We start from the raw sequence: 23,560 nt of genomic DNA on the forward strand, positions 1-23,560 counted from the left end.
AGCTCCAGGGTCCCAGGTTCGATTCCGGCTTGGGTCACTGTCTGTGCGGAGTCTGCACATCCTCCCCGTGTGTGCGTGGGTTTCCTCCGGGTGCTCCGGTTTCCTCCCACAGTCCAAAGATGTGCGGGTTAGGTGGATTGGCCATGATAAATTGCCCTTAGTATCCAAAATTGCCCTTAGTGTTGGGTGGGGTTACTGGGTAATGGGGATAGGGTGGAGGTGTTGACCTTGGATAGGGGGTAGGCTGCTCTTTCCAAGAGCCGGTGCAGACTCGATGGGCCGAATGGCCTCCTTCTGCACTGTAAATTCGATGTAAGTCTATGTAAATCAGATTCAGATAATATAAAATATAGTCAGGGTCAGTCAGTTGCTTAAATGTATTGTAACTGATGAATTTTGAAAACCTAGTGTGTCTGGGCGAACTCTGAATCACGCAATAAGCATCGACGCTTAGGTTTCAAAATTCAGCCTTGCAAATAAACTTAACAGATAAGGTTAACTCGGCAAGGAGTACCCAGAAACTCCCTCCAAATGCTATTTACGGCGGCAAAGTCTGCCTCGTGTGTGTGTTTTTTTAAACAACACTTCGAGAGAGCACCAGAAGTATAATGAAATTTCGGGAAGCTAATTAGACCCAGTTAGTTAATCTACAATACCTGACTCTATTATAAGAGTTATAAAACTCTATATTTTATAATAGAGTCAGGTATTGTAGATTAACTAACTGGGTCTAATTAGCTTCCTGAAATTTCACTATACTTCTGGTGCTCTCTCGAAGTGTTGTTTAAAAAAACACACACATGAGGCAGATTTTGCCGCCGTAAATAGCATTTGGAGGGAGTTTCTGGGTACTCCTTGCCAAGTTAACCTTATCTGTTAAGTTTATTTGCAAGGCTGAATTTTGAAACCTAAGCGTCGATGCTTATTGCGTGATTCAGAGTTCGCCCAGACACACTAGGTTTTCAAAATTCATCAGTTACAATACACTACAGTCAGTTGCTTAAGTGTATTGTAACTGATGAATTTTGAAAACCTAGTGTGTCTGGGCGAACTCTGAATCACGCAATAAGCACGACGCTTAGGTTTCAAAATTCAGCCTTGCAAATAAACTTAACAGATAAGGTTAACTCGGCAAGGAGTACCCAGAAACAAGAAACTCCCTCCAAATGCTATTTACGGCGGCAAAATCTGCCTTGTGTGTGTGTTTTTTTAAACAACACTTCGAGAGAGCACCAGAAGTATAATGAAATTTCGGGAAGCTAATTAGACCCAGTTAATCTACAATACCTGACTCTCGCTGACCTAAGGTGCGCATTCCAATTTCCACCAAGAGGGCTAAATAGGCATAGCAGCTCAGAAACTGCAGCGCTCCGAGGAGGAAAAATTCCGAGCCAGTCTCAGAGTCTGAGGCATTATTCTCCTAAAGTTTGCTTTCAGCCCACTTGTGGCTGTTCAGCTTATTGTAGCCCAAACTAAGATTGTGAGGGTTTAACTCACAGTTTGTTTAGTCTCTCTCTCTCTGACTGTTCTCTCTCTCATTCCTTCGTCTGGTTCCTTTTCTCTCCTTCAAACACGTTAGTTTTTTTTTTGTCTCGTGATGGGATTGGCGCCCCCGAGCACATGGCGCCCCGGGCGACTGCCCGAGTTGCCGGTACCTTAAGCCGGCCCTGAACATGTACATGTGCATTGCCGATGTTTATCCTTCTGCTCACAACATAGACATGGTAGCACAGTGGTTAACACTGTTTTTTCACAGCTCCAGTGTCCCAGGTTGAATTCCTGGCTTGGGTCACTGTCTGTGCGGAGTCTGCATGTTCTCCCTGTGTCTGCGTCGGTTAACCCCGGGTGCTCTGGTTTCCTCCCACAGTCCAAAGATGTGCAGGTTAGATGAATTGGCCAGAGCAAAATTGCCCTTGGTGTCCAAAAAGGTTTAGTGGGGTTACTGGGTTACGGAGATAGGGTGGAGTTGTGGGCTTAAGTAGGGTGCTTTTTCCAAGAGCCGGTGCAGACTTGATGGGCCAAATGGCCTCCTTCTGCACTGTAAATTCCATGCTTCTATGATTCACACCATATTCCATCCAATGCTACAGATCTGGTTTAGTTATCCCTTGCTGCTTAATCTAGGTTCTTATGTGAAACTCTTTGAAAAATTGATGGCATGGGGTGAGGCTGGTTGACCTCCAGTGACAGGCCCATGCAACCATTTTCATGCTAACCCTCAATCCACTTCACAGCTTAGTTCTGCAGAGAGACTGTGAGTGACTGAATATGAGAGGCGGCAAATGTGTGGAAGAAGGTGGGGATTTGGGAGAGAATACATGGGGGAGGGATGGGATGGGATGGACAGAAAGTGTGAATGTGTGAGAGAAAGGGAACCTAAGAGAATGAGAAAATGTCTGAGAGAGAAAAAATGTGTGCAAGTGGCCTACGTGTGACAGACAGAAAACTAATTCAGAGACAAAAAATGTGAAGGAACCCGAGAAAAAGGGATCATGAGAGGGTGAGAGTGAGAGAATGTGAGAATCAAAGTAATGAAAGGGAAAAAGAGAAACCATGAGCAAAAGATTGAGAATATGAGAAAGGACAAGAGAAAGTGAGAGTCCCAGAGAATATGAGGAACAATGAGAAGCTGGGAGAAAATGAGAGTGAGAGAGAACATGAGTGCCAAAGGGGAGGACCATGAATTAAAGTCTGAGAAAGAATGAGAGAGAGCAAGCCATAAAAAAGTCAAGAAAGAATAGTAGCAATGAGAAATATGGAAGCAGCATGAAATAGAGTGGAAACGAAAACATGAAAGAGGTTTGAGTGATAGCAAGAAGTTCTGCACTCCACAAATGTGTTTGACTTTATATATCATTAACAGTTGAAGGGTCAGTTTTTACCTTTCCATCACCCAGCCTCAAATTCTTAATTTGCCTTAATTCCGTGCATGGTTTCAGATTAATGACCAATTAAGAATTGATTTTCAACAGGAAACATTACAACTGAAGGAACAAAAGGGCAGCAATAAGGCTGTGTACACTGTCCTAACCTGGCTTCTGGAGAAGAGTAATGGCCCTATCGGGGACTTCTGGAAGAATCTCTTTAAAGATTACAATCTGGAGCGGTACCCCAAACTCCAGCCGGTTTACCATAGCTTTCCAAAAGGTAAGTGAAGATTCATGGCTCTGGTGCGTAACTGTCACAGAGCACGCAGGAACCAAACAAGTATGTAACATGCTTCGTACACTCAGGAGGCTTTGTAAACATCACAAAGACATGAGCAGAACACAAAAGGAACAGGGAGAGTATTAGAAGAAAATGAAGGGGAGGGTGTTTCTCTCCTTGTGCATGCTTTTTTCCATCAATATTGATTCTAACCTGTTTATCCCTCTGTATATGTCTCTGTCTCTCTGTTCCTCTCACAGTTTCTTATTTCTGATTTTGTGTGTGTGTCTGTGTCCCTGACCTTTTCCAGGAGTAGAGTTTGCCTTAATTTGACATTGAGAACCTCATGATAGTGAGACACCAATAATGTTTCTTTTTACATCGCTCCTGATTTCAATCGAGAAAAAGATAAACTGTGTTGTCATTTGACTATTATTCACTTTATAATACCATACAATGCCAAAATTATCCCCTGTGTCCTCAAAATATTATCTGTCTGTCTCTCTCTCTCATTTCATTTCTAACTGAGCAGAGTGTGTCACCAGAGGCCGAGGGGGAAATGGTTTAAATAAAATTATTTTGTCACTCTTCGTCTGCTGGTCTGTCAGTCTGCCTCTCTCTATGTGTGGCTGTTTTTATTCTAGGTTTGCTCTAGGGTCCTCAGTGTGACTGCCTGAGTATGCACACATTTCATGTGCGCACATCTCTGCCTCTGAATCTTTGTTTCTTCTGTCTCTCACTTTTCTCTGTTTGGCTGCAACATTCCTTTATTTCTCTCTTTTTTGCCTGACATTGGATTTCTCTCCATCTCTTTACATTATTCTCCCTATCTGTCTCCCTTCTATGTGCACTTTGCTCCGTCTCTGCCCTTGTTTCTGCTTGTCTGTATTGTGGAGTTGTTGTAGCTCAGTAGGTAGTGATTCTGCCTCTGAGCCAGAAACCCCTGGTTCTGACAGTACATGGGACTGGAGGGGGCGTCAGTGTGGTTACCGATTTGTGATAATCACCATTTTGCTCCGGGGGAGTTGGATGGTGGCTTTAGGAGGTTGCAGCGGGCAGGGATTGAGAGATTTGGGGATCTCTTCATTGAGGAGGGTTTCCCAAGCCTGGAGGCATTGGAGGAGGAGTTTGAGTTGCTGGGTGGGAACGGATTTTGGTATCTGCAGGTACGGGACTTTGTTCAGAGGCAGGGTCCAAGCTTTCCTTACCTCCCCCTGACGGGACTATAGGATAAGGTGATGTCAAAAACGGGAGTTGGGGAGGAGAGGGTCTCGGAGATATACAAGGAATTAATGGAGTGGGAAGGGGTCCCAATCAGGGAGGTGAAGAGAAAGTGGGAGGGAGAGTTGGGAGGGGAGTTGGAAGTCAGAATATGGGAAAAGGCCTTGAGAAGTCAATTCATCCTCGTCGTGTGCCAGGCTTAGCCTGATCCAGTCAAAGGTGGTTCATAGGGCTCATATGACTTTGGCCCAGATGAGTAGGTTTTTTGAGGATAGGTGCAGACGCTGTGGGGGAAGCCCACTGAATGATGTGCAATGTTCTGGGTGTGTCCACAGTTGAGGGAATTCAAGCAGGGATTTGCAGAGGTCATGTCAGAAGTCCTGGAAGGGAGGGCGACTCAGAGTGCGGAAATGGCAATATTTGGGGTATCGGAAGATCCGGGGGCCCAGGGGAGGAGGGAGGTCGATATCCTGGCCTTCTCCTCCCTGGTGGCCCGGAGACGGAGTTTGCTGAGATGGAGGGACTCGGAGCTCCCAAAGTCAGGCGTATGATTTAGCGACATGGCAGGGTTTCTCAGTCTGGAAAAAATTAAAATTCGCCTTGAAAGGTTCAACCCAGGGGTTCGCCCGGAGGTGGCAGCCGTTCATCGACTTCTTTAAGGAAAATTGAACGTCAGCAGTGAGGGAGAGTGGAAAAGGGGGGAGAGAAAAATGAGAGGCTGGTAGTGTAAGACAAGGACAGGGAACTTAATATACGGGTAATCAGGAGATAGGGCGGGGGGGGGGGGGGGGGGGGGGGGGGGTAGTAGAGTATGTTATTTTAATGTTGTTGCATAAGTTGGCCTGCTCGGTTGTTTAAGAAATATTAAATTGTTAAACTGTGAAAATTACAAATGCTTTAATAAAATATTTTCTAAAAAAAAGAAACTCCTGGTTCCGGTCTCACTTCAGGACTTACTAGACACAGAAGGAGTGTCAATGATGCAGTTTAACAGGGGTCGATAATCAAGCTGCTAATCCTTCCAGGACTTCCCCACAAGAAAGAAAGAAAGTGTACATGAATATACAAAACAAAAAAACTCTCAATACCTTCCCGCTGCCACCTCCTAAAGCCGCCGGTGTGTCAGTGTCTTTCCCTTTCTGTTTGTTTCTCCATCTCTGCACCCATGCCTCTTCCTTTATCTATTCTTCTCTGACTCTCTCTCTCACTCTATGGGTTATATATTTGTGCCTCCATCTGTGTCAGAATGGAGGTAGACAGGATGTAAATATGGTGCACAGGACCCTATTCCGGGACTCCTGGCATCATTTACACTGTTGGATTTCTACAGTCTTGAGAAAAGGATGCGTGGGTAGCAGGCCCGCACCCAACAATCCCACCCTTGCTCACTCCATTGCAGGGCATTAGTATAGAACAAGGAATTATGTTCTGCTGAAAAGTTTTGAAGAGTTAGAGCCCAAATTAAAATGCAGAACATCAAAGTTAATCACCTCTGGATTGTTACCTGAGTCACATGCTAATTGGAATAGGGTCAAGCAGATTACAGAATTAAACATGTGGCTCATTGAGTGGCGTGGGAAGGAGAAGTTTTCTTTCATGGGCACTGACATCGATACTCAAAGAAAAGCTAGCTGTTACATTTGGAGGGGTTCCACTTTAACCAGGCTGGAATCAGTATCCTGGTGGATCTTATTACTAGGACCATGGATAGTGTGATGAATGTAGAAATGTGTAATTTGTTGTATTTTGTTGCAGTAATATTATTAAAACCCCTGGTTTAAAATACACACAGGCAGTATGTCTGCTAAAGCTGTAATTAAGGAGTCATAGATGTGAGGTAATCATGGTTTTAAACATTTACTTGTTCACAGAGAGATGGGTAAAAGATAATTGTTTATGTTTTGGAGGTTCCCTGGGGTGCAGATAATTAATGAGAGATGGTATTCTGTCCTAGCTAAGCAGGTCATGTGATATCTTAACAGGATCCAAATAATGGGACGAGCCATAGTCTGTCTGTGGTAGACAGACTTTGGCAGTTTGGCTAATGGGATTTGAGTCTGACAAGATAAAATAATTTTCAGGTTGTTCCTGAAAAGGTCTCTAGAAAGTTCTTCAGAGAGAGCAGCAAGTTATTGATTTCTAACTTTATTTATGAGTGGATTTTGAACTATATTGGATTCCTTTCTTTGAATATATATAGCGGAAGGTGTAGATAGCGAGTTAAAGTTTTCCTCTTATTTAGGAACTGTTTAACTGTTAATTGTAAAGCTTTTTTTTACATCAATGTGGTTCATTTTGTGTTTAAATTAATGTTTGTTTTAACATAAAAGATACATATTGGTCAGAGTCATCATTCCTGGAATGAAGTGTCCATTCATCACAGTTTTACAAATTGCAAATTGATCGGAGTTTCTCGTCTGGTATCCTGACAATAGCATTTTAAATTAACGGGCGGAGTGGGGGCGACGGTGGTTTGAATGAAGGGAGACTTTGAAATTCAAAGAGTAAGTTGAGACAACAGAACAGTGCAGCATTGCAGTAAAAATAAGCAGAGTGGAAGAGGAAAGGACAGAAGGTTTAATGGTAACTGCATCAACAACAAAGGTCCATGCAGGGAAAAGTAGTAAAAATAAATGAAATTAAAGGCTCGTTATCCAACTGCATGAAACATCGACAGTAAGATAGATGAACTAATGCCACAAATAGAGATAAATTGTTTTGGTCTAATCATCATTATAAAGTCATGGTTACAAGGGGCAGGATTCTCTCAGCTCAGGCCGGGCCGGAGAATCCCCGCAACCAGCGCAAATGGCGCCACACCAGCCCGATGCTGACACATGATTCTCCACAGAGCGGAGAATCGGCGCCATTGGCGCCGGCGTAGTTGGTGCGGCGCCAGCCGAGGACCGCTCTACACGGCCGCCTGCCAATTCTCAGCACGAGATGGGCCAACTGGCCATCGTAAAAATGCCGAGTCCCGCCGGCGCAGTCTACACCTGCTCTCAGCCTGTGGGAACTCAGCGTGGAAGGTTCGGGGGTGGCCTGTGGGGGTGGAGGGGGGTCCGACCCCAGGGAACCTCCGATGTGGTCTCGCACACAATCAGGGTCCACCAATCAGCAGGCCGGCCCCTCTGGCTGGCGGCCTCCTTTCTTCCGCGCAGGCCCCTGTAGTCCTGCGCCATGTTGCGTCGGGGCTGGCGCGTTGAAGGAAGCCACTGCGCATATGCACACTGGTACCGGTGCCACTGCGCATGTGCGCATTGGTGCCGGTGCCACTGCACCGGGATCAGCAGCTGGAGCGGCGTGAACCGCTCCACTGCCATGCTGGCTCCCTGAAGGGGCCAGAATTGCTGATCTTGAGGCCGTGTTGATGCCGTCGAGAAACGTGACGGCTTTTCCGACAGCGTCAACAGTTAGCCTCAGGATCACAGAATCCCGCCGAAGGTGACTAAGGTTTGGAAATAAATGTTCCAGGGTACACAGTACTACTGAAAAAACAGACTGAATCACAAAAGAGGAGGGTAGCTCTGATGGTAAAGGATAATACAAGGATATTAGTGAGGAAGGATCTTGGCTGAGAAGATCATGAAGTAAAATTGGAATGGGTGGAGAATGGGAAGAACAAGTCAGAAAATGCTGGTGGGAGTAGTTTATTGTCCCTCAAATAATAGTCACACCATTGGACAGTAAATTGAACAGGAAACTATTGGAGCCTGTAACAATTGTAATATAATAATTATGGGGACCTTTAACCTTCATTGAGACTGGGCAAATCAAATTGGCAAGGATGGTCTAGAAGATTAATTTGTGAAATGTTTCCTGGAGCAATATGTTGTGGGACCAATCTGGGATATAGCTATTTTCAATCCAGTATTGTGTAATGAAGCAGGGTTAATTAATCTCGTTGTAAAGGATCTTCTGGAAATAGTGATCATAATACAGTTGAATTCTATGTTAAGTCTGAAAGTGACACACTCCAATCATGAACAAGAACCTTTAACTTAAGCAAAGCCAATGACATAGCTTTAAGGGAAAAAACGGCTAAGATTGATTGGTTAAAAAAGATTAAAAGGTGTGGTGGTAAACAAACAGTGGGAACATTTTAAAGAAATAAATCAAAATGCTCAACAAAAATTCATCTCACTGAAAATTACAAATTCAGCAAGATCCACCTGTGGTTTACTCAGGAAATAAGGATAGAATTGGATTTTTAAAAAGAGGCATGTAATGTTGAAAAGAGTTGAGGATTGAGAGTATTTTAGAAATCAGCAAAGGATCACCAAAACGTTGATTAAAAAGGGAGAAAATAGAACATTCCAAGAACCATCTTGGAATATAAAAACAGATTATAAGAGCTTTTACAAGTTATTATGATTCCAGATGATATTAATACTGGACAAGTCAGATCCCAATTTACAACAATTGACAATGGTTTCATGGTCATTGTTAGACCTTTAATTCCGGCTTTTTATTGAATTCAATTTTCGCCATCTGCCCTGTTGGGATTTGAACCCATGTCCCTAGAGCATTATCCTGTGTTTCTGGATTACTAGTCCAGTGACAATACCACTGTGCCACTGCCTCCCCAAAGGAAGAGATGGGATAAAGATTTGATTTCAAAGGGAATGGGATAAAGATTTGATCATGATGAGCTTGTTCTGTGGTCAGAATGTCTAATGCTCACACCTCCAGGAATACTTCCAACCAGAATTGCTGATCCCAGTAGATTTTGATAGGTCAATTCATAACAAAACTCAGAGACATAAACAGGAAGAAATTAAACCAAATCACTTCTTTGCTTCGAATTTACAGATTTGGATCTCAATAAACTGAGACGAGGAAGGAAGATTCCCAAAGCGACCAGTGACCAAATAACAGCAAAGCCTTCACTGAAACGAAAATCTCCTGAAGAATCATCAGCCAGTGCACCTGTCACTAATACAAAGTGTACCAGCAACAAGGTTACGCCAGGTAAGAGAACACATTATAAGGAGCCCTGAGACGCAGCATTAACCAGGGCACAACCTTCCAAGACAAAAACGCGAGGGCTCTCAACTGAACCACTTTTAAGAGAGAGAGCTAATAACAGGAGAGCATCTATCTTGGGACATTTTCTTTAACCCCTTTCAGCAAAAACAACACCAAGTGCTGAGACACACACACACACACGTAATATAATCTTTATTAGTGTCACAAGTATATTATCACTGCATTGAAGTTACTATGAAAATCCCCTGGTTGTCACAATCCAGCGCATGTTCGGGTACACTGAGGGAAAATTCAGAATGTTCAATTCACCTAAGAAGCACGTCTTTCGGGACTTGTGGGAGGAAACCGGAACACCGGGACGAAACCCACGCAGACACGGGGTGAACGTACAGATTCCGCACAGACAGCGACCCAAGCTGGGAATCGAACCTGGGTCCCTGATGATGTGAACCAACGGTGCTAACCACTGTGCTACCGTGCCCCCTGCATAACACCCCCACACACAAACACGTACACACACACACATGCTTCACAGACACACACATTCTCACACACACACATATATTGACTCAAAATGTTGGCATTTCTTCACACTGTCAATTTATGCTGCATTTCTACCAGGGTCACTCAGCTCATCCCACTCCCTCACCTTTATTCCATCACCCTACATTTCCTTTTCCTCCAGGCATTCATCAAATATTCTTTAGAAAGCCCAAATTGTTTGTGGCCCCACCACACTCAGAGTACAGAGTACAGCAGACCCCTGCCCTCCTTTCCCCACCCCACCACCATCCCCCACCCACCCAAATCAGGAGTAGGCTAGCAAGTGGGGGAGGGGCAGGCATGCCTTAACATTGGATGCCATGGCAGCAACACCATGCTCATTACCCACCTGCTGGTATTTTACCAATAGCAGGGGAGGCTATGAATGGTTTGGATGGCCTTGGGCCGTTTGAGACCCTAAATTGCCAGTTAATAGCCAATTAAAGGGTCTCTCCCTGCCGCTGCTGGATTGGCCTGCATTGGCACCAGATCGCACAACCTTCCGAGACACAAAACTCGAGGGCTATCAACTGAGACACTTTTAAGAGAGAGAGCTAATAACAGGAGAGCATCTATCTTGGGACATTTTCTTTAACACCTTTCAGCAATGCAGCATTATAACCATTTCACTTTTCAGGAATGATATTGAAAGGAAGAATCGCGAGAAAAACAGAGAACACAACCGTTGTCAGGCTGCCTCAAAAAAATGGTAAGTGACCTAGAATTCCACTAGGGACAGTTAAAGTGACACTGTGAAGGGGTCTTCAGGAAATGGGACTGTTATGGTTAACCTAGTTCCCAAACACTTTGTACCCATGCCCAGCTTAGAAGGCCGCTTCCGTTGCATAATCACAGCTTGGATGAAGCTTAACATAATCTTCTGTGTGTCTACAATTTAGAGTAAGGCCTTGTGCATTCCTCTAAATTTATTTTTTAAAAAGACACAAACAGCCTCAAAACACGGTAGAATTTTGACTCATTTCAGTGATATGCCCAGGACCACAGCAGATTTTCTGACCTTAGGGCTTAAAGTTATTATCACGTGCTCCTGGATCTTCTCAGTGAGATATTACTCTGTGTGGTGAATGTGATTCACACCGGATTATAATCTGTATATACATGTGTCTGTATTGTAAGTGCAGTTGCACTACCTGTCCTCCAGGGGGAGTAGCTCTGGGAATGCTCGAGTTGTATGGGGCTTCTCCCTTGGCTCTGCCCAGGACTCCTCCCCCGGAAGCTCCTGTATAAAAGCTCAGTGCCACATGGTCAGCCGGCCAGTTCACCGAATGTTCAATGGCTAACCGGCTGGCTCTGTTGTGAGTATATTAAAACCGCTATTCTAATCCTACAAGCACGTGTCCGTAGAATTGTTGGTTCCAACACTATGTATACCAGTCAGACATCACTCTGTGTATCAGTGAGTCGTTACCCTGTGTTAGTAAGTTATTACTCTGTCTATCAGTGAGTTGTTACAGTGTGTTAGTGGGTTGTTACTCTGTGTATCTGCAAGTCATTACGCTGTATATCAGTGATATATTACTTTGTGAATCAGTGGGCTGTCACTCGGCGTATCAGCGAGACGTTACTCTGTGGATCAGTGAGACGTTACTCTGTGTATCAGAGAGACGTTACTCTGTGTATCAGAGAGACGTTACTCTGTGTATCAGAGAGACGTTACTCTGTGTATCAGAGAGACGTTACTCTGTGTATCAGTGAGACGTTACTCTGTGTATCAGTGAGACGTTACTCTGTGTATCAGAGAGACGTTACTCTGTGTATCAGTGAGACGTTACTCTGTGTATCAGTGAGACGTTACTCTGTGTATCAGAGAGACGTTACTCTGTGTATCAGTGAGACGTTACTCTGTGTATCAGTGAGACGTTACACTGGGTATCAGTGAATCGTTACTCTGTGTATCAGTGAGACGTTACTCTGTGTATCAGAGAGACGTTACTCTGTGTATCAGAGAGACGTTACTCTGTGTGTCAGTGAGACGTTACACTGTGTGTCAGAGAGACATTACTCTGTGTGTCAGTGAGACGTTACTCTGTGCATCAGAGAGACGTTACTCTGTGTGTCAGTGAGACATTACTCTGTGTATCAGTGTGATGTTACTCTGTGAATCAGAGACGTTACTCTGCGTTTCAGTGAGACATTACTCTGTATCAGTGAGACGTTACTCTGTGTATCAGTGACATATTACTCTGTGTATCAGTGAGACGTTACTCTGTGTATCAGTGAGTCGTTACTCTGTGTATCAGTGAGACGTTACACAATGTATCAGTGAGCCATTACTCTGTGTATCAGTGAGCCATTACTCTGTGTATCAGTGAGACGTTACTCTGTATATCAGTGAGACGTTACACTGTGTATCAGTGAGACGTTACTCTGTGTATCAGTGAGTCGTTACTCTGTGTATCAGTGAGACGTTACTCTGTGGATCAGTGAGACGTTACTCTGTGTATCAGTGAGCCATTACTCTGTGTATCAGTGAGACGTTACTCTGTATATCAGTGAGACGTTACACTGTGTATCAGTGAGACGTTACTCTGTGTATCAGTGAGTCGTTACTCTGTGTATCAGTGAGACGTTACTCTGTGTATCAGTGACATATTACTCTGTGTGTCAGTGAGACATTACACAATGTATCAGTGAGTCGTTACTCTGTGTATCAGTGAGACGTTACACTGTGTATCAGTGAGATGTTACTCTGTGTATCAGTGAGCCATTACACTGTGTATCAGTGAGACGTTACTCTGTATATCAGTGAGACGTTACTCTGTGTATCAGTGAGACGTTACTCTGTGTATCAGTGAGACGTTACTCTGTGTATCAGTGAGACGTTACTCTGTGTATCAGTGAGACGTTACTCTGTGTATCAGTGAGACGTTACTCTGTGTATCAGTGAGACGTTACTCTGTGTATCAGTGAGACGTTACACTGTGTATCAGTGAGTCGTTACTCTGTGTATCAGTGAGATGTTACTCTGTGTATCAGTCAGCCATTACTCTGTGTATCAGTGAGATGTTACTCTGTGTATCAGAGAGACGTTACTCTGTGTATCAGAGAGACGTTACTCTGTGTATCAGAGAGACGTTACACTGTGTATCAGTGAGACGTTACTCTGTGTATCAGTGAGACGTTACACTGGGTATCAGTGAATCGTTACTCTGTGTATCAGTGAGACGTTACTCTGTGTATCAGTGAGACGTTACTCTGTGTATCAGTGAGATGTTACTCTGTGTATCAGAGAGACGTTACTCTGTGTATCAGTGAGACGTTACTCTGTGTATCAGTGAGACGTTACTCTGTGTATCAGTGAGACGTTACTCTGTGTGTCAGTGTGACGTAACTCTGTGAATCAGAGACGTTAATCTGCGTTTCAGTGAGACATTACACTGTGTATCAGTGAGCCATTACTCTGTGTATCACTGAGCCATTACTCTGTGTATCACTGAGACATTACTCTGTGTGTCAGTGAGACGTTACTCTGTGCATCAGTGAGATGTTACTCTGTATGTCAGTGAGACGTTACTCCGTGCATCAGTGAGACGTTACACTGTGTATCAGTGAGACGTTACACTGTGTATCAGTGAGTCGTTACTCTGTGTATCAGTGAGATGTTACTCTGTGTATCAGTCAGCCATTACTCTGTGTATCAGTGAGTCGTTACTCTGTGTATCAGTGAGACGTTAAACTGGGTATCAGTGAATCGTTACTCTGTGTATCAGTGAGACGTTACTCTGTGTATCAGAGAGACGTTACTCTGTGTATCAGAGAGACGTTACTCTGTGTATCAGTGAGACGTTACTCTGTGTATCAGTGAGATGTTACTCTGTGTATCAGAGAGACGTTACTCTGTGTATCAGAGAGACGTTACTCTGTGTATCAGAGAGACGTTACACTGTGTATCAGTGAGACGTTACTCTGTGTATCAGTGAGACGTTACACTGTGTATCAGTGAGACGTTACTCTGTGTATCAGTGAGACGTTACTCTGTGTATCAGTGAGACGTTACTCTGTGTATCAGTGAGACGTTACTCTGTGTATCAGTGAGATGTTACTCTGTGTATCAGTGAGACGTTACTCTGTGTATCAGTGAGACGTTACTCTGTGTATCAGTGAGACGTACACTGGGTATCAGTGAATCGTTACTCTGTGTATCAGTGAGACGTTACACTGTGTATCAGTGAGATGTTACTCTGTGTATCAGAGAGACGTTACTCTGTGTATCAGTGAGACGTTACTCTGTGTATCAGAGAGACGTTACTCTGTGTATCAGTGAGACGTTACTCTGTGTATCAGTGAGACGTTACTCTGTGTGTCAGTGAGACATTACTCTGTGTGTCAGTGTGACGTAACTCTGTGAATCAGAGACGTTACTCTGCGTTTCAGTGAGACATTACACTGTATCAGTGACATATTACTCTGTGCATCAGTGAGATGTTACTCTGTATGTCAGTGAGACGTTACTCCGTGCATCAGTGAGACGTTACACTGTGTATCAGTGAGACGTTACACTGTGTATCAGTGAGTCGTTACTCTGTGTATCAGTGAGATGTTACTCTGTGTATCAGTCAGCCGTTACTCTGTGTATCAGTGAGTCGTTACTCTGTGTATCAGTGAGACGTTAAACTGGGTATCAGTGAATCGTTACTCTGTGTATCGGTGAGACGTTACTCTGTGTATCAGAGAGACGTTACTCTGTGTATCAGAGAGACGTTACTCTGTGTATCAGTGAGACGTTACTCTGTGTATCAGTGAGATGTTACTCTGTGTATCAGAGAGACGTTACTCTGTGTATCAGAGAGACGTTACTCTGTGTATCAGAGAGACGTTACACTGTGTATCAGTGAGACGTTACTCTGTGTATCAGTGAGACGTTACACTGTGTATCAGTGAGACGTTACTCTGTGTATCAGTGAGTCGTTACTCTGTGTATCAGTGAGATGTTACTCTGTGTATCAGTGAGACGTTACACTGGGTATCAGTGAATCGTTACTCTGTGTATCAGTGAGACGTTACACTGTGTATCAGTGAGATGTTACTCTGTGTATCAGTGAGACGTTACTCTGTGTATCAGTGAGATGTTACTCTGTGTATCAGAGAGACGTTACTCTGTGTATCAGTGAGACGTTACTCTGTGTATCAGTGAGACGTTACTCTGTGTATCAGTGAGACGTTACTCTGTGTATCAGTGAGACGTTACTCTGTGTGTCAGTGAGACATTACTCTGTGTGTCAGTGTGACGTAACTCTGTGAATCAGAGACGTTACTCTGTGTATCAGTGAGATGTTACTCTGTGTATCAGTGAGACGTTACACTGTGTATCAGTGAGATGTTACTCTGTGCATCAGTGAGACGTTAATCTGTGTATCAGTGAGTCGTTACTCTGTGTATCAGAGAGACGTTACTCTGTGTATCAGTGAGACGTTACACTGTGTATCAGTGAGACGTTACTCTGTGTATCAGTGAGCCATTACTCTGTGTATCAGTGAGACGTTACTCTGTGTATCAGTGAGATGTTACTCTGTGTATCAGTGAGCCATTACTCTGTGTATCAGTGAGACGTTACTCTGTGTATCAGTGAGTCGTTACTCTGTGTATCAGTGAGTCGTTATCTGTGTATCAGTGAGACGTTACTCTGTGTATCAGTGAGACGTTACACTGTGTATCAGTGAGACGTTACTCTGTGTATCAGTGAGACGTTACTCTGTGTATCAGTGAGACGTTACTCTGTATATCAGTGAGACATTACTCTGTGTATCAGTGAGACGTTACTCTGTGTATCAGTGAGACGTTACTCTGTGTATCAGTGAGACGTTACTCTGTGTATCAGTGAGACGTTACTCTGTGTATCAGTGAGACGTTACTCTGTGTATCAGTGAGACGTTACTCTGTGTATCAGTGAGACGTTACTCTGTGTATCAGTGAGACGTTACTCTGTGTATCAGTGAGACGTTACTCTGTGTATCAGTGATACGTTACACAATGTATCAGTGAGATGTTACACTGTGCATCAGTGAGATGTTACTCTGTATGTCAGTGAGACGTTACTCCGTGCATCAGTGAGACGTTACACTGTGTATCAGTGATACGTTACTCTGTGTGTCAGTGAGACGTTACACTGTGTATCAGTGAGTCGTTACTCTGGTGTATCAGTGAGACGTTACTCTGTGTAACAGTGAATCGTTACTCTGCGTTTCAGTGAGACATTACTCTGTGTATCAGTGAGACGTTACACTGTGTATCAGTGAGACATTACACTGTGTATCAGTGAAACATTACTCTGTGTATCCGTGAGTCGTTACTCTGTGTATCCGTGATTCGTTACTCTGTATATCAGTGAGCCGTTACTCTGCGTTTCAGTGAGACATTACACTGTGTATCAGTGAGCCGTTACTCTGTGTATCAGAGAGACGTTACTCTGTGTATCAGAGACGTTGCTCTGTGTATCAGTGAGATGTTACACTGTGTATCAGTGAGACGTTACTCTGTGTATCAGTGAGACGTTACTCTGTATATCAGTGAGACGTTACACTGTGTATCAGTGAGACATTACTCTGTGTGTCAGTGAGACGTTACTCTGTGTATCAGTGAGCCGTTACTCTGTGTATCCGTGAGTCATTACTCTGTATATCAGTGAACCGTTACTCTGTGTATCAGTGAGTCGTTACTCTGTGTATCAGTCAGTCGTTACTCTGTGTATCAGTGAGTCGTTACTCTGCATCAGTGAGTTGTTACTCTGCATCAGTGAAACATTACTCTGTGTATCAGTGAGTTATTACTCTGCAATCAGTGAGATTTTACTCTGTGTATCAATGAGTCGTTACTCTGTATCAATAAGTCAGTTACTCTGTGTATCTGTGAAATGTTACTGTCAATGGCATGTTGCTCTCTGTCACACACAAGTTCCTCTGCATCAGTGACATGCTGTGTTTGTGTCACTGGATGCTACTCTGTTAGATATTACATTGTATCAGTGAATTGTTACTCTATATTTCAGTGAATTGTTACTCTGTATATCAGTGAGATGTTATTCTGTGTGTCAGTGAGATGTTAATCTCTGTACAGTGACAGATTATTCTGTGTGCTAGTGAAGTGTTACTCTGAATTAGCCAGTTCATTCTTTGTTAACGAATTTGTTCTGCATTAGCAAGTTGTTAGTTAGATGGTTCAATGTTAACGAGTTGGTTCTGCGTTATCGAGTTGTTAGTGAGATGGTTCTGTGTTAGTGAGATGGTCCTGTGTTAGCAAGACGGTTCTGTGTTAGCGAGATGGTTCTGTGTTCATGAGATGGTTCTGTGTTAGCAAAAATGTTCTCTGTTAATGAGGTGGTGCTGTGTTAGTGAGATGGTTCTGTGTTAGCAAAATGGTTCTGTTGGCGAGATGGTTCTGTGTTAGCGAGATGGTTCTGTGTTAGCAAAATGGTTCTGTGTTGGCGATATGGTTCTGTGTTAGTGAGATGGTTCTGTGTCGGCAATATAGTTCTGTGTTAACGGGTTGGTTCTGTGCTCGCCAGTAGGTTCTGTGTTAGCAAAATGGCTTTGTGTTGGTGAGATGGTTCTATATTAGGGAGGTGGATCTGTGTTAGTGAGATGGTTCTGTGTCAGCAATATAGTTCTGTGTTAACAAGTTGGTTCTGTGCTAGCGCGTTGGTTCGGTGTTACTGAGATGGTTCTGTGTTAGTGAGATGGTTCTGTGTTAGCGAGATGGTTCTGTGTTAGCGAGATGGTTCTGTGTTAGTGAGATGGTTCTGTGTTAGTGAGATGGTTCTGTGTTAGCGAGATGGTTCTGTGTTAGCGAGATGGTTCTGTGTCAGCGAGATGATTCTGTGTTAACAAGTTGGTTCTGTGCTAGCGCGTTGGTTCGGTGTTACTGAGATGGTTCTGTGTTAGCGAGATGGTTCTGTGTTAGCGAGATGGTTCTGTGTTAGTGAGATGGTTCTGTGTTAGTGAGATGGTTCTGTGTTAGTGAGTTGATTCTGCGTTAGTGAGATGGTTCTGGGTTAGTGAGATAGTTCTGGGTTAGTGAGATGGTTCTGAGTTAGCGAGTTGGTTCTGTGTTAGTGAGATGGCTGTGTTAGTGAGTTGATTCTGCGTTAGTGAGCTGGTTCTGAGTTAACAAGTTAGTTCTGTGTTAGTTAGTTAGTTCTGCATTAGCCAGTTGGTTCTGTGTTAGCGAGATGGTTCTGTGTTAGCGAGATGGTTCTGTGTCAGCGAGATGGTTCTGTGTCAGTGAGATGGTTCTGTGTTAGAGAGATGGTTCTGTGTTAGTGAGATGGTTCTGTGTCAGTGAGGTGGTTCTGTGTCAGTGAGGTGGTTCTGTGTTAGTGAGATGGCTCTGTGTTAGCGAGATGGTTCTGTGTCAGCGAGATGGCTCTGTGTTAGTGCGATGGTTCTGTGTTAGTGAGATGGTTCTGTGTTAGTGAGATGGTTCTGTGTTAGTCAGTTAGTTCTGCATTAGCCAGTTGGTTCTGTGTTAGCGATGTGGTTCTGTGTTAGCGAGATAGTTCTGTGTTAGTGAGATGGTTCTGAGTTAGTGAGTTGATTCTATGTTAGTGAGATGGTTCAGTGTTAACGAGTTGGTTCTGCGTTATCGAGTTGTTAGTGAGATGGTTCTGTGTTAGTGAGATGGTTTGGGGTTAGTGAGATGGTCCTGTGTTAGCAAGACGGTTCTGTGTTAGCGAGATGGTTCTGTGTTCATGAGATGGTTCTGTGTTAGCAAAAATGTTCTCTGTTAATGAGGTGGTGCTGTGTTAGCGAGATGGTTCTGCGTTAGCAAAAATGTTCTCTGTTAATGAGGTGGTGCTGTGTTAGTGAGATGGTTCTGTGTTAGCAAAATGGTTCTGTGTTGGCGAGATGGTTCTGTGTTAGCGAGATGGTTCTGTGTTAGCAAAATGGTTCTGTGTTGGCGATATGGTTCTGTGTTAGTGAGATGGTTCTGTGTCGGCAATATAGTTCTGTGTTAACGGGTTGGTTCTGTGCTCGCCAGTAGGTTCTGTGTTAGCAAAATGGCTTTGTGTTGGTGAGATGGTTCTATATTAGGGAGGTGGATCTGTGTTAGTGAGATGGTTCTGTGTCAGCAATATAGTTCTGTGTTAACAAGTTGGTTCTGTGCTAGCGCGTTGGTTCGGTGTTACTGAGATGGTTCTGTGTTAGTGAGATGGTTCTGTGTTAGCGAGATGGTTCTGTGTTAGCGAGATGGTTCTGTGTTAGTGAGATGGTTCTGTGTTAGTGAGATGGTTCTGTGTTAGTGAGTTGATTCTGCGTTAGTGAGATGGTTCTGGGTTAGTGAGATAGTTCTGGGTTAGTGAGATGGTTCTGTGTTAGCAAAAATGTTCTCTGTTAATGAGGTGGTGCTGTGTTAGCGAGATGGTTCTGCGTTAGCAAAAATGTTCTCTGTTAATGAGGTGGTGCTGTGTTAGTGAGATGGTTCTGTGTTAGCAAAATGGTTCTGTGTTGGCGAGATGGTTCTGTGTTAGCGAGATGGTTCTGTGTTCATGAGATGGTTCTGTGTTAGCAAAAATGTTCTCTGTTAACGAGGTGGTGCTGTGTTAGCGAGATGGTTCTGCGTTAGCAAAAATGTTCTCTGTTAATGAGGTGGTGCTGTGTTAGTGAGATGGTTCTGTGTTAGCAAAATGGTTCTGTGTTGGCGAGATGGATCTGTGTTAGCGAGATGGTTCTGTGTTAGCAAAATGGTTCTGTGTTGGCGATATGGTTCTGTGTTAGTGAGATGGTTCTGTGTCGGCAATATAGTTCTGTGTTAACGGGTTGGTTCTGTGCTCGCCAGTAGGTTCTGTGTTAGCAAAATGGCTTTGTGTTGGTGAGATGGTTCTATATTAGGGAGGTGGATCTGTGTTAGTGAGATGGTTCTGTGTCAGCAATATAGTTCTGTGTTAACAAGTTGGTTCTGTGCTAGCGCGTTGGTTCGGTGTTACTGAGATGGTTCTGTGTTAGTGAGATGGTTCTGTGTTAGCGAGATGGTTCTGTGTTAGCGAGATGGTTCTGTGTTAGTGAGATGGTTCTGTGTTAGTGAGATGGTTCTGTGTTAGTGAGATGGTTCTGTGTTAGTGAGTTGATTCTGCGTTAGTGAGATGGTTCTGGGTTAGTGAGATAGTTCTGGGTTAGTGAGATGGTTCTGAGTTAGCGAGTTGGTTCTGTGTTAGTGAGATGGCTGTGTTAGTGAGTTGATTCTGCGTTAGTGAGCTGGTTCTGAGTTAACAAGTTAGTTCTGTGTTAGTTAGTTAGTTCTGCATTAGCCAGTTGGTTCTGTGTTAGCGAGGTGGTTCTGTGTTAGCGAGATGGTTCTGTGTCAGCGAGATGGTTCTGTGTCAGTGAGGTGGTTCTGTGTTAGTGAGATGGTTCTGTGCTAGAGAGATGGTTCTGTGTTAGTGAGATGGTTCTGTGTTAGTGAGATGGTTCTGTGTCAGCGAGATGGTTCTGTGTTAGTGAGATGGTTCTGTGTTAGTGAGATGGTTCTGTGTTAGTCAGTTAGTTCTGCATTAGCCAGTTGGTTCTGTGTTAGCGATGTGGTTCTGTGTTAGCGAGATAGTTCTGTGTTAGTGAGATGGTTCTGAGTTAGTGAGTTGATTCTATGTTAGTGAGATGGTTCAGTGTTAACGAGTGGGTACTGCGTTATCAGTTGTTAGTGAGATGATTCTGTGTTAGATAGTTGGTTCTGTGTTAGTGAGAAGGTTCTGTGTTAATGAGATGGTTCTGGGTTAGTGAGATGGTTCTGGGTTAGTGAGATGGTTCTGTGTTAGTGAGATGGCTCTGAGTTAGCGATTTTGTTCTGTGTTAGTGAGATGGTTCTGGGTAAGTGAGATGGTTCTGAGTTAGCGAATTGGTTCTGTGTTAGTGAGATGGCAGTGTTAGTGAGTTGATTCTGCGTTAGTGAGCTGGTTCTGAGTTAGCAAGTTAGGTCTGTGTTAGTCAGTTAGTTCTGTGTTAGCGAGATGGTTCTGTGTTAGTGAGATGGTTCTGTGTCAGCGAGATGGTTCTGTGTCAGTGAGATGGTTCTGTGTTAGTGAGATGGTTCTGTGTTAGTGAGATGGTTCTATGTTAGCGAGATGGTTCTGTGTTATTGAGATGGTTCTGTGTTAGTGAGATAGTTCTGTGTCAGTGAGATGGTTCTGTGTTAGTGAGATGGTTCTGTGTTAGCGAGATGGTTCTGTGTTAGTTTGATGGTTCTGTGTTAGTGAGATGGTTCTGTGTTAGCGAGATGGTTCTGTGTTAGTGAGATGGTTCTGTGTCAGTGAGATGGTTCTGTGTTAGTGAGATGGTTCTGTGTTAGCGAGATGGTTCTGTGTTAGTGAGATGGTTCTGTGTTACTGAGATGGTTCTGTGTTAGCGAGATGGTTCTGTGTTAGCGAGATGGTTCTGTGTTAGTGAGATGGTTCTGTGTTAGTGAGATGGTTCTGTGTTAGTGAGATGGTTCTGTGTTAGTGAGTTGATTCTATGTTGTCGAGATGGTTCTATGTTGTCGAGATGGTTCTGTGTTGGTGAGATGGTTCTGGGTTAGTGAGATGGTTCGGGGTTAGTGAGATGGTTCTGTGTTAGTGAGATGGTTCTGTATTGGCGAGATGGTTCTGTGTGAACAAGATGGTTCTGTGTCAGCAATATAGTTCTGTGTTAATGAGTTGGTTCTGTGCTAGCGAGTTGGTTCTTTGTTAGTGAGATGGTTCTGTGTTAGTGAGTTGATTCTATGTTGTCAAGATGGTTCTGTGTTAGTGAGATGGTTCTGTGTTGGCGAGATGGTTCTGTGTTAGTGAGATGGTTCGGGGTTAGTGAGATGGTTCTGTGTTAGTGAGATGGTTCTGTGTTAGTGAGATGGTTCTGTGTTAGCGAGATGGTTCTGTGTTAGTGAGATGGTTCTGGGTTGGATGGTTCTGGGTTAGTGAGATGGTTCTGTGTTAGTTTGTTGGTTCTGTGTCAGTGAGATGGTTCTATGTTAGTGAGATGGTTCTGCATTAGCCAGTTGGTTCTGTGTTAGTGAAATGGTTCTGGGTTAGTGAGTTGGTTCTGTGTTAGTGAGATGGTTCTGTGTCAGTGAGATGGTTCTGCATTAGCCAGTTGGTTCTGTGTCAGTGGGATGGTTCTGGGTTAGTGAGATGGTTCTGTGTCAGTGAGATGGTTCTGTGTTAGTGAGATGGCTCTGTGTTAGTGAGTTGCTTCTGTGTTAGTGAGATGGTTCTGTGTTAGTGAGTTGGTTCTGTGTTAGTGAGTTGGTTCTGTGTTAGTGAGCTGGCTCTGTGTCAGTGAGATTGTTCTGTGTTAGTGAGATGGTTCTGCGTTAGTGAGATGCTTCTGTGTTAGTGAGATGGTTCTGTGTTTGATGGTTCTGGGTTAGTGAGATGGTTCTGCATTAGCCAGTTGGTTTTGTGTTAGTGGGATGGTTCTATGTTAATGAGATGGTTCTGGGTTAGTGAGATGGTTGTGAGTTAGCGAGTTGGTTAAGTGTTAGCGAGTTGATTCTATGTTGTCGAAATGGTTCTGTGCTAGTGAGATGGTTCTGAGTTAGTGAGATGGTTCTGAGTTAGCAAGATGGTTCTGTGTGAACAAGATGGTTCTGTGTCAGCAATATAGTTCTGCATTAGCCAGTTGGTTCTGTGTTAGCGAGATGGTTCTGTGTTAGCGAGATGGTTCTGTGTTAATGAGATGGTTCTGTGTTGGCGAGATGGTTCTGTGTTAGTGCGATGGTTCTGTGTTAGCAAGATGGTTCTGTGTTAGTGAGATGGTTCTGTGTTAGTCAGTTAGTTCTGCATTAGCCAGTTGGTTCTGTGTTAGCGATGCGGTTCTGTGTTAGCGAGATAGTTCTGTGTTAGTGAGTTGATTCTATGTTAGTGAGATGGTTCAGTGTTAACGAGTGGGTACTGCGTTATCAGTTGTTAGTGAGATGATTCTGTGTTAGATAGATGGTTCTGTGTTAGTGAGATGGTTCTGTGTTAATGAGATGGTTCTGTGTTAGCGAGATGGTTCTGGGTTAGTGAGATGGTTCTGTGTTAGTGAGATGGTTCTGTGTTAGTGAGATGGTTCTGTGTTAGTGAGATGGCTCTGAGTTAGCGAGTTGGTTCTGTGTTAGTGAGATGGTTCTGGGTAAGTGAGATGGTTCTGAGTTAGCGAATTGGTTCTGTGTTAGTGAGATGGCAGTGTTAGTGAGTTGATTCTGCGTTAGTGAGCTGGTTCTGAGTTAGCAAGTTAGTTCTGTGTTAGTCAGTTAGTTCTGTGTTAGCGAGATGGTTCTGTGTTAGCGAGATGGTTCTGCGTTAGCAAGATGGTTCTGTGTCAGCGAGATGGTTCTGTGTTAGTGAGATGGTTCTGTGTTAGTGAGATGTTTCTATGTTAGCGAGATGGTTGTGTGTTATTGAGATGGTTCTGTGTTAGTGAGATGGTTCTGTGTTAGTGAGATGGTTCTGTGTTAGTGAGATGGTTCTATGTTAGCGAGATGGTTCTGTGTTATTGAGATGGTTCTGTGTCAGTGAGATGGTTCTGTGTTAGTGAGATGGTTCTGTGTTAGTGAGATGGTTCTATGTTAGCGAGATGGCTGTGTTAGCGAGATGGTTCTATGTTAGCGAGATGGTTCTGTGTTAGTGAGATGGTTCTGTGTCAGTGAGATGGTTCTGGGTTAGTGAGATGGTTCTGTGTTAGTGAGATGGTTC

The sequence above is a fragment of the Scyliorhinus canicula genome, chromosome 13 (genome assembly GCF_902713615.1).
Source record: "Scyliorhinus canicula chromosome 13, sScyCan1.1, whole genome shotgun sequence".
Lineage (NCBI taxonomy): Eukaryota > Metazoa > Chordata > Chondrichthyes > Carcharhiniformes > Scyliorhinidae > Scyliorhinus > Scyliorhinus canicula.